This window comes from Beta vulgaris, chromosome 6, assembly GCF_026745355.1.
Source record: "Beta vulgaris subsp. vulgaris cultivar EL10 chromosome 6, EL10.2, whole genome shotgun sequence".
Taxonomy (NCBI): domain Eukaryota; kingdom Viridiplantae; phylum Streptophyta; class Magnoliopsida; order Caryophyllales; family Amaranthaceae; genus Beta; species Beta vulgaris.
The window spans coordinates 55475064-55487222 of record NC_079207.1 but is presented as its reverse complement, the minus strand read 5'-3'; positions in this window follow the sequence as shown (position 1 = coordinate 55487222).

Here is a 12159-nt window from a genome sequence, read left to right as displayed (position 1 = left end):
ACTACTATAGATCTGAAGACTCTCGAGAAGAATGCAAAGGCCATGTCATTACTTCAATAAGGTATTGCTGATAATGAGGTAAGTCGTATTTAGCATGCTCTACTGCTAAGGAAATATGGGAAACCTAGAATTAGCCTATGAAGGCACTAGTGAAGTCAGGAGATCTAAAGTTGATATGCTTATGTCTAAATATGAAACTTTTGATATGAACCGAGATGAAAATATAAGAGATATGTTTACTCGTTTCATGCAATTATCAATGAACTTAAATCTCTTGGAAAGAACTTTACTAATGAAGATTTGGTGAGAAAGATCTTGAGAAGTTTGACAGGTAAATGGCTGCCCAAGGTGACTGCTATTCAGGAGGCTAAGGATCTAACGACCTTGTCCATAGAACAACTTATTGGGTCATTAATGACTCATGAGATGTTGGTGGATTCAAAGGAGGAAAGCACAACCAAAAGTCGTGGGTTAGCTTTGAAGGGTGAGGAAATGATGAAGATCTCGATGAGATTGGACTCATGGCTAAGAGGTTTGAGAGAAGTCTCAGAACGCAGTTCAAGGGGAAGTCTTGGAAGAGCAAGGGCAACTCGAAGAAGACAGCACTGGTTGCTTCAAATGTGGAGAAACTGGACACATGATCAAGGATTGTCCAGCATGGAAGAATGATAAAGGAGGACAGAGAGAGAAGAAAATGACTAAGAGGGCTATGCTAGCCGCCTGGGGTGATTCTGATTCAGGTGGTGAAAGCGAGGAAGATGAAGCCCTAATGTGTGTGACTGCCTGATTGGAGACATAGACCAGAAGCAGACCAGTTTAGGAAAGAAAGGACACATGTGTCTCATGGCAGGAAGCAGCTCTTCCGACGAAGAACAGGTAACTATTTCTAATATGCAAGAACAAATGAGATATTGTGATAGAGATGAGTTACTAGGTTTTATTGATTCTGCTATTGAACAAAATGTTAAAGGTAATGCTGCTTATAAAGCTAACAAAAAGAAGTTGAAGAGGTAACTCGAAACTTAGACCTAAGTGAAAGCCGTTCTGCTGAACTTGAACTTATTTGTACAGAACTGAAAGAAAAAATTTCAGAGCTTGAAATAAGTTTGGATCAGAAGAATATTGAGCTTGAGATGCTAAGACCTCAATCAGATTTTTCAAAAACTGATTTTTATCAAAACAATGATAGAGGATTTAGTAAACTCAAGGAGGCTGAAGTTGAAGGTATAAATTTCGAGTTACTCAAACAGAAAAGCTTTACTTTAGAACATTCTGATTTAATTTTGGCTCATAATTATCTGATTGATGATGTGGAAGAATTGTTCAATGAGTATGTGGATTTGAAAGCTTCTTTTGCTAGCACAAGTGGTCCTAGTGTTAATGTTGAAGACTTATGTTTGGAATATGAGGGTAAGATCTGTGATCTTCAATCCAAAACATCTAAGAAAAGGCAAGAACATTGCGACCACTTCTGAACCAGATCCAGAACTGGTTTCAAAACTTAAGGATGAGCTTCATAAGGCAAAGTTGGATCTTGCCATTGCTGCAGAATTTAATGAAGCTCAACTTAAGAAACTTGAAACCAAGGAACAGGATTTGAGTGACTGCTTGAGACAAATGAACAGGTTGCTCGATTCTCAGAGTACTTTAAACATTCTGACCTCACAACCTGGTAATCCTCAGAGGTTTGGATTAGGGTATTCTGGAACCATTCCCAATAGCCACCAAAGTTGGGAAGAGATGAGACTTGGATTTCTGAATTCAAGAGAGGTAAGTACGTGTTTGCAAGGACATGCACGTATGTACCTACTGTGGTAAGAATGGTCATGTTATTAATACTTGTTGGACTAAGCAAAAACATGATAAAAGAAACCAGTCTCATGTTCACAATGCCTTATCAGAAGGGTCACACACAAATTGGTCTAACAATGGAAAACATGATAAAACAAAGAAGACCAATGTAAAACAAATCTGGGTTAGAAAGGACAGAGTCAAACCAGTTTCCAAGGACAAGGAACCCAAGAAATCTGGGTTCCTAAAACTAAACCTTGATTTGTTGTGCAGGTTAGAGTGAGAGCAAAACCATACTGGTATTTGGACAGTGGTTGCTCAAGACACATGTCAGGAGATAAAAGTCAATTTCTCTCACTCGTAGCCTATGAAGGAGGAAGTGTCACCTTTGGAGACAATAGCAAAGGTTTGATTAAAGGTATAGGTAAAGTTGGTAAGACACTTTCTCAAGCTATTAATGATGTTTACTTTGTAGAAGGTTTGAAACATAACCTCTTGAGCATTTCTCAACTATGTGACAAAGGAAACCATGTTGAATTTGAAACCAATCTTTGTCATATAGTCAACACTGAAACAAGGGAACTGGTCTGCAAGGGATTTCGACATAACAATGTTTACATAACATTTTTAAGTCAGATTCCAAAGACCAGTGCCACTTGTCTTAGTGTTATAAAGGATGATCATTGGCTGTGGCATAAGAGACTTGGACATGTAAGTTTTTCTTTGCTAAATAAACTGAGATCTCAAGACTTGGTGACAGGTTTACCTAACATCAAGTTTGCTGCAGATCATATTTGTCATGAATGTGCTAAATGTAAACATGTCAAGTCCTCTTTTCAGCCAAAGAAGTTTGTAAGCACAACTAGACCTTTCGAACTTGTACACATGGACTTGTGTGGGCCCATGCGTGTGCAAAGTCGAAATGGTCATAGTTATGTGTTTGTGTTAGTTGATGATTATTCTCGTTTCACTTGGACAATCTTTTTGAAGTTTAAAAATGAAACTTTTGAAGAATTTGAAATTCTGGTAAAACAGTCCAAAACAAGATTAGTCATCAACTGGTCTCTATCCGGTCTGATCATGGTTCTGAATTTGACAATGTCAGCTTCGTAACCTACTGTAATGATCATGGTGTATCTCACAATTTTTCAGCTCCTAGAACTCCACAACAAAATGGAGTGGTTGAAAGGAAAAATCGCACTCTAGAAGAAATGGCAAGAACAATGCTTCTAGAGAGTGGTCTTCCTCGAAACTTCTGGGCTGAGGCTGTGAGTACTGCGTGTTATATTTTGAATAGGGTAATGTTGAGACCTTTACTGAAGAAAACACCTTATGAGCTCCTTAGGGGAAGAAAACCAAACATTGACATTTACGTATTTTTGGGTGCAAATGTTTTGTACACAACAATGGTAAATCAAGTTTGGACAAGTTTGACCTAGGAGTGATGAGGCTGTTTTCGTTGGATACTCTTCACACAGCAAGGCATACAAAGTTTTCAATAAAAGAACCTTGTGTGTTGAAGAAAGTATCCATGTCTTGTTTGATGAGACTAACATGTTCAGCAAGCATGTGCAGGTTGAAGATGCTGATGAGTTCGAAATTGGTATGCTGAACTTTACAGGGCTAAGGATGAAGAAGGTGCTGAACCAGGCTCACCACACAACTCTCATAGAGAGGAAGAGTCTGGTCCAGCACAGAATCAGGTAGCTCAAGAGGTAAGGGAAGGAGATAGTGACTCAGATGCTCATCCACATGAAGATGATGCAGATGAGACCACTATGGAAACTGGTTCACCTGCTCAAAACAACAATGAGACAGGGGGAACCAGTACAGGAACAGGTTCAACATTAGAAGGCACAAATGAAACTTTGATATGAACAAATCTTTTAAGTACAAGTCCTCTCACCCCACTGATCTAATCATTAGTGATATTAACAAGGGGGTGCAGACAAGGAACTCTACTTTGCAAAACTTTTGTGCATTCTATTCCTTCTTATCAAATGTTGAACCTACTGACTATAAGGTTGCTTTAACGGATCCAGATTGGGTTCTAGCCATGCAAGATGAACTCAATCAGTTTGAGAGAAATCAAGTATGGCATCTTGAACCCAGGACGGAGAACATGTCTGTTATTGGAACTAAATGGGTGTTCAGGAACAAATTGGACGATTCAGGAATTATAGTCAGAAACAAAGCTAGGCTAGTGGTTCAAGGGTTTAATCAACAAGAAGGAATTGATTATGATGAAACCTTTGCTCCAGTAGCCAGGCTTGAAGCTATCAGGATATTAATTGCATTTGCTGCTCAAATGAACTTTAAACTCTTTCAAATGGACGTTAAGACAGCCTTTCTTAATGGTTATTTGAAAGAAGATGTTTATGTAAAGCAACCCCTGGTTTGAGGATAGTGTCTTGCCAAATCATGTTTTTAAACTCGACAAAGCTCTTATGGTCTCAAACAAGCTCCTAGAGCTTGGTATGAGAGACTTTCCAGTTTTCTTTTAGAAAATGGCTATAAGAGAGGATTAGTTGACAAGACACTATTCTTGAAAGAAAGGGGAATTGATCTGTTAGTGGTCCAAATATATGTTGATGATATTTTGTTTGGAGCTACTAACCTGATTTGTGTAATGAGTTTGCAGATTTGATGAAGAGCGAATTTGAGATGAGTATGATGGGAGAACTTGGATTCTTCCTTGGCCTTCAAATCAAGCAAACCAAAGATGGAATCATGATCCATCAACAGAAATACCTCAAGGAGCTGCTGAAGAGGTATGGTCTGCAAGATAGCAAGTCCTATGAAACACCTATTCCAACTTCTACAAAATTGAGCCTTGATGAGAAGGGAAAGGATGTTGAGGGCAACGCTATACAGAGGTATGATTGGCTCATTGCTTTACTTAACAGCCAGTAGGCCAGATATAGTGTTTTCAGTAGGGTTGTGTGCGAGATTTCAAAGCAACCCTAAAGAATCTCACCTAAAGGCTGTTAAAAGGATTCTTAGATATCTCAATGGTACTGATGATTTGTGTTTGTGGTATCCAAAGGGCAGCAGCATGAGCCTCATTGGATACAAGATGCTGACTTTCTGGTTTTATTGTGGACAGGAAGGTACTTCTGGAATGGCCCACTTCTTAGGTTCTTGTCTCATTTCATGGGGATCTAAGAAACAAAATTCTGTACTTATCCACAGCTGAGTCTGAGTACATTGCTGCTGCTTTGTGCTGTGCTCAACTCTTGTGGATAAAGTCACAACTAAAGGATTTTGGGGTCTTTTCGGAAGTGTTCCTATTTTATGTGATAACACAAGTGCAATCAATATTTCGAAAAATCCTGTCCAGCATTCTAAAACCAAGCATATTGAGATTAGGCATCATTTTCTAAGGGACAATGTTGAAAAAGGTAATGTTGAGTTGGAGTTTTGCAGGTCAGAAGATCAACTAGCTGACATATTTACAAAACCTTTGAGCAGAGAAGTGTTCATCAAGCTTCGTACCTTGTTGGGTATGATTAAGATTAGACAATGAGCTCTTAGGTCTTGACTTGTCCCTTTGGCTAGTCAAATGATGTCAATTTGTGTATATATTTCTTTTTCTTCTGTACTTTTTTTTTCTTTTGCTTTTTAGGGCTTCACAAAGTTCTTATGCGATGCTGAACTGATCATCTTAGTACTTGGGTACTTAAGCATAAGTCTTAAAAAGGTAAGTTGGCACAGACCAGTTGCAGACCACTTGGGAACCAGATTCTTGAGGCGGTTATTCTCTGAATATTTTCAAATTTCAAATTTGGAAAATAAATGAAGTGACGGTGGTAGAAAAGGAGGTTGAAGAATCTCCCGAAATTGAAACTAAGAAAACAAAGGAAGTGGCTAAACCAGTGGAGAAATTAAAGAAGAAGGAAGGTGCTGATGTTGAGGGGGAAGTTACTAAGAAGGAGAGTGTTAAGGCTGTTGCTAGCAAGGGCACAAGGGTAAAGACGGTTGCTAGGAAGGGTGCTGAAACTTCCAAAGGCAAGGGGATTGAGCAGGATCCAGAACCAAACCAGTTTCCAGCTGACAAAAAGAGGAAGTTGCCTGCTATTGTTGCTGCGGAGGGTTCTAAACGCAAGAAAAGTCAGTCTATCACTCCCGAGCCTTTGTATGATTTGAGGGATAGGTCTATTCTGGTTGGTTTTTCTGTTGCAAAGAGTTGGGTTGATCAGAAATTCTTGCATGAGGTTAAGGAAGCTTTAGAATTTCAGAAATGGTCTGTTTTGTTTGCAAAAGAACTTGATGTGTTTATGCCTTTGGTTGAGGAATTTTATGAACACCTGCATACTAAGGACGATGGGTCCTACTTTGCTTTTGTTAAGGGCACTCCCATTAAATAATCTAAGAAGATTTTGGCTGAAATTCTCAAAGTCCCAAACAAGGGACTTGATGTGTACTCAAGGGAGAACTGGCCCACAGTTTATAGGTCAGAAGAGCATGACATATGAAGGTGGTGTTCTGAAAATGAAGAATGAAGCAAAGGGTGATGCAGCTGGTGCAGGGACCAGTACGACATCAGTTTAGGCCACTCATGTTTTGGTAAAGCAGTTGAGCGAGCATAATCAGATGATGCAGAACATGATGAACACTGTTACTAAGTTGTGTTCTGCACTTCAGGAATCCTACAAGAGGGTTGAGGTTCGCCTTGACAGAGCTGACATTTAGTTAAGAAAGGATTCTGAAGAAAAGGAAGAGTCATCCCATGCTGCTGGTGATGAAGATGATGATGAACTGGTTTCCGAGGAGAAAGAAGAAGAGGAGGAGGAAGAAAATGAAAAAGATGTTTAAGAGAATCTTGAGGAGGAAGAAGATGATGGGACTGAAAACGACTCTGGAGCTGATTGATTTCTTCTCTTTTTCTTCTTCTTTTATTCTGCTGCTAACCCCTCTCTTTTCTTGAACTTTATATCTGGTTACCCCTCTTCCCACATTACAAAAACATTTGCTCTTATGTAATTTGCTCTCCTACTTGTCTGTAATAACTATTATTTAGGACTTGTAGCGTTTGGTACATTGCAGGAACAATGGTAGTATCAGCATCCCTAGAATGCTGTTTGAGCTGCCTATTCAGCATGAACATCATATAATTGGTAGTTTAAACTACTGGTTGTTTTTTGTTTTTGTTAATGTGTTTGTTTTCTTGATCTATTTTGATGATGCCAAAAGGGGGAAGCAGGTGTGAAGTTCTGTGATCTTTTGCACCTAATCTTAGGGGGAAGCAGGTCTGGTGTTACAACCTGTGTGTGTTGCAGCAACTAGAACAAGGCTGAGTGCCTTGTTAGAGGTGACAGACCAGAAGTGGTCTGGAAGTGAGTGTATTCAAAGTACTTTACTTCTTTTCACCCTAATGTCTCATAAATAAGTCTGAACAACTTTTGATGTTGTTCTTTCGAATGCATGTTTAAGTCTAAGAGCTCTGAGTCTAATTAGTATTTGCCAATGATACTTAGAAACTCTTTCTTAAATTGCTATCAGTTAGTTGTGAACTGGTGTACTTGTAAAATGATGCTTAATCTGCAGGAACAGTACGAGACCAGTGCCTTGAGTTCTTATCTTAAGAATTCAAATTGTTTGAAGAAGTTCTCAAAACTAATGATATTATTTGTAGGGGAACTTCTGAGTTTGTCATCATCAAAAAGGGGGAATTTGTTGAGTTCCCTATTTTGAGTTTTGAGTAATGACAAACCACATTGAACTATTATATTGCATGCATGTTTCTGTTTGCATGTGTAGGTGCCAAAGTACAAGTTCAATGGATAGAAAGACGAAGCTTGTGAAGCCAAGTCTTGAAGAATTGCATGAAGACCAAGATCATGTTGTAGCACATTTAGGTCTTAGATGCAATGTAAGTGGTATAAAGGTGTTGATGCACTATAAAGGTTTGAAACTAGAGAGATGAGTTAGTTGTGGATGACAAGAAACCTCGGTTACTTGTCATACACAACTACAAGTAAACTTGGTTGATTGGAACAGTCTGGGAACAGATCTAAACCAGTCCTCTAGGGTTTATTTCATCCATTCGTATTTTAGGAAAGTTTTCTTTCCGCGCAAAATTGATTTTCAAAATACACGGATGCATGGTTTGTTGTGTGAGCAAGCTTTCTTAAGTATGGTAAGTGTGTTATATGATATTATACTGAATTTATTTATTATCAAATAAAATCAGTGAGTATATTTTCCTTGGAATAATTTCCATACTTCCGAGGAAAATATACTCTCATAATATCATGTAACATTTACTTATCAAAGGCTTATTTAAGGAGTTCTGATAGCACACAAACGATAGAGCTTTTGCACGCATATTTTCAGTATACTCTAAGCAAAAGTATTCTCTTTCTCAAGCTCTTAAACCTAGCATAAACCCTAATACCACAATAAGGACTAAAACTACTCTCATTCTAAGCGTATTCAGGCTGTTTGTTTTTGAGAGAAAAACTGTTGTATTTGAGCATTCTGTGAGTTCAGTTTGCTAGGGAAGTTGATCGGGGATCAACTTCATTTGAACCATCATAGTTGGTGGTTGGGTCGAACTTCCACAGGTGGAAGTTGGGGAATCATCTTGTGCATAGGTGCATAAGTGATTGAGTGTAATTCTTTTGTTATTCTGAGTTGATTAATAAAAGAGTGAGTGAGTGGAGGACGTAGACTTATTAGAAGTCGAACCTCGTTAAATCCTGGTGTTGTTTATTCATTGCTTTTATTTCCGCTGCTAGAGAACTGTTCCTTTACTGTTCTTACTATAATCGAAAAATCTACAATATTCGGACAAACACTCAATTCACCCCCCCTCCCCTCTTGAGTGTCACTTGCACTTACAGTATAGATTATGAAGAAACTTTTGCACCTGTTGCAAGATTGGAAGCAATAAGAATTTTCATTGCTTTTGCTGCTTTCATGGGTTTTAAATTGTATCAAATGGATGTGAAATGTGCTTTTCTAAATGGTTATCTAAATGAGGAGGTATTCGTAGAACAACCTCCAGGTTTTGAAAATAAAGACTTTCCTAATCATGTCTTCAAGCTTGACAAAGCTCTTTATGGGTTAAAGCAAGCTTCAAAAGCATGGTATGAAAGACTTTCTAAGTTCCTTCTTGAAAATGAGTTTAAAAGAGGAAAATTGGATCGAACCTTGTTTTTAAAATCAAAAGGAAAACATTTATTAGTTGTTCAAATATATGTTGATGATATTATATTTGGTGCCACTAATGAATCTTTGTGCAAGGACTTTGCTAATCTCATGAGTAAAGAATTCAAAATGAGTATGATGGGCGAGCTTAACTTCTTCTTGGGGTTGCAAACCAAGCAAACAGAAGAAGGAATCTACATCCATCAACAAAAATACATAAAGGAACTATTGAAAAAGTATGGTTTGGAGGCATCCAAAGTGAATCATACACCTATGGGAACTTCAACCAGATTGGATGAAGATTCTACAGGAACAAGTGTGGACCAAACCAAGTATCGAGGTATGATTGGCTCATTACTATATCTAACTGCAAGTCGTCCTTATATTGCTTTCAGTGTAGGTTTATGTGCAAGGTTTCAAGCCAATCCCAAGGAATCTCATCTCACAGCTGTGAAGAGAATTCTAAGATACCTCAAGGGAACAGACGATTTAAGCCTATTCTATTTGAGAAGTGATACCTTTGAACTAAAAGGATTTGCGGATGCTGACTATGCAGGAGATCTGGTCAATAGGAAGAGTACATCAGGTATGGTTCAGTTCCTTAGTCATAGTTTGGTTTCTTGGAGCACCAAGAAGCAAAACACAGTTGCTTTATCTACAAGTGAGGCTGAATATGTTGCAGCAGCAGCATGTTATTCCCAAATGCTATGGATAAAACAACAACTACGTGACTATGGAATTTACTTTGAATGTGTTCCCATCTATTGTGATAATACTAGTGCTATTAGTATTTCTAAAGATCCCGTGCATCATTCAAGAGTCAAACACATCCATATTAGACATCACTTTCTAAAAGATAACGTTGAAAAGGGTCTTATTAAAATAGAATTCTGTGATACTTAACATCAAATTGCAGACATTTTGACAAAGCCCTTAAATAGAGATAGGTTTGAAAAATTGAGACTTGAACTTGGCTTGATCAAGTTGAAATGATTGCTACACTATTTTCCCCTTTGTGTTGATTCTTTGGCATTATGTTTGGATGTGATTATTCGATGTTTTTATTTGCTTAGATACATCACAATCCTTATATGATTATATCATGTGTATTAGTAAAAATGTCTGAAAACTGCTCACCAATGTCCAATAATATTCCCCTTATTGTTCATAAGACAATTCTATGCCTTAAGTGATGACAAAGGATTAAAAGAATTAATGGTGTTCCAAAGTAGCAAAATTTCTTTGTTTCCATTCGTTGTTCCCAAACACTGTTCCCAACGTATTAAGTTTAGATTTTTTTTTTCTTTCAAAATTCAAAAATCCAAAAAATATTCTGTTCAGATTTTCTCTCCTAAAAATCTGATTTTTTTTATTCATCACTCTTTCCTAATATCTCTCAAGTTAGTTGGAAGATATTTTCGCTCAAGTTAATTAGAAGAATTTTTTATAAAAAACGTGTACTATACACGGTTATCTTATTTTTTCCTTTTTTTCCTAGTTTTCCTTAAACCAAAAATTAACTCTTTGGTTTTACTTTTCATAAAACCCGAAAACCCCTCCACAAAATCATGAATCCCAAAAACACTTCTCACTCTCTCTCCTCCCACAAATCCGAAAAATCCTCTCCTTCCTCCATTAACATTGAATCACCTACTCCCATGGGTATCTCTCCAAGTTCATCAACAAGAATCCTAAGAAAAACGAAGACAATTGAGGAAACCGTGGAAATGGAAGTAGAAGAACAACATGCAACAAGTGAGGGGGAATCGGATGTCCCTGAGAAAGGAACAACAAGAGTTGTGCGAAGAAATACCACGGAAACTAGGTATGTTCATGGACTTTACATTGATGTTTCTTGGTGTAAAAGGGTAAATTTTCGTAAATTGCTTAACATGATCAAGTTTCAAGGTTGGGAACATCTCTTTGTGAATTGTTATGGTAAAAGTTTGATTCCTAAATAAATGGATGAATTTTGTGAAAACTTTTCCATTGATGAAGAAGGGAATTGTGCTACACTTGTGAAGGGAATCCAAATTGATTTTAATGCTAAATCTTTGGGTAAATTGCTCGGTGTTCCTGTGAGAGGAACTGATGTTTATTTAAAAAGCAAAGAGGTTCCTATCCCTTTTCTGATATTTCTTTTTATCAATTAATTGTGAAATATGGTGGTCAAAAGGGCAAAACATTTCTTGATCATAATCTTCTTTCTCCCTACCACAAAATTCTATTCCACATACTAAAGAAAGCTTTACTACCTCGTCTCTCTAAACGTGCTCAAGTAAGCATGTTGGACTTGATTTATATCCATTATTTAGCCTCTCATAAACACATAAACTTTCCTTCCTTAATGATTCAACATATGAGTCATTGTATTGAAAATAGTTTTGTTGTTGGTTATGGGGCTCTAATAACCGAAATCTTGCTTAAGTTCAATGTGAAAATTTCGGGGGCTCAAACCATTGGTGTATCTACTGGGAATATGTTGAATGTGCGTGCATTGAATAATTTAAATGTATGTGTTGTGAATGGGGAAGTAATCAAGGGAAGAGCTAACATTGATGATGATGTGGATGATGATGATTATGAGGATGTGGAAGAAGAAGAAAAAGAGATGGAAGTTGGAGTTGAAAAAGAAATGGAACAGAAGAAAACAGAAAAATTCAAAAAATAAAAAGAAAATAAAAATGAAAAAGAAAAGGAAGAATCTAAGAAGAAAGGGAAGAAGGTGGTTGAAGAGGTGGTGAAACCGGTTACAAAAAGCACTAGAACTAGTCAAAGAGTTCAAAACATGAAAGTGCTAAACTTTCCTTTGCTTGACACAGATGAAAGTTTTGAGGAAGATGAAGTTAGGGTGATTGCTAAGGAAGATTATGAGTCTAATCTTCCTCCTTCTAGGGAACAGACTCCTGTTCCTATGCAAACCATTCCTCCTTTTCCTCCCTCTCCACAAAAATCTGCCTCTCCATCTCACATAGCACCACAAATTAATCCTATCCCTCCCTCTACCTCAAAGCCTTCATGTTCTGTTCCCAAAGAAAAGGAAACAGATGTTGTTCCCATTCAAGAGGAACAACCTGCTGTTCCCAAATCTAAGGAACACACAGCCACACCAAATCCTTCTCAAAATGCTCCCTCATCTTCTCAAAATCCTACCATTGGTTCTACATATACTCTAGCTCATGCTAGGCGGTTGGACTATTTGTTTTCTTTGGTTAT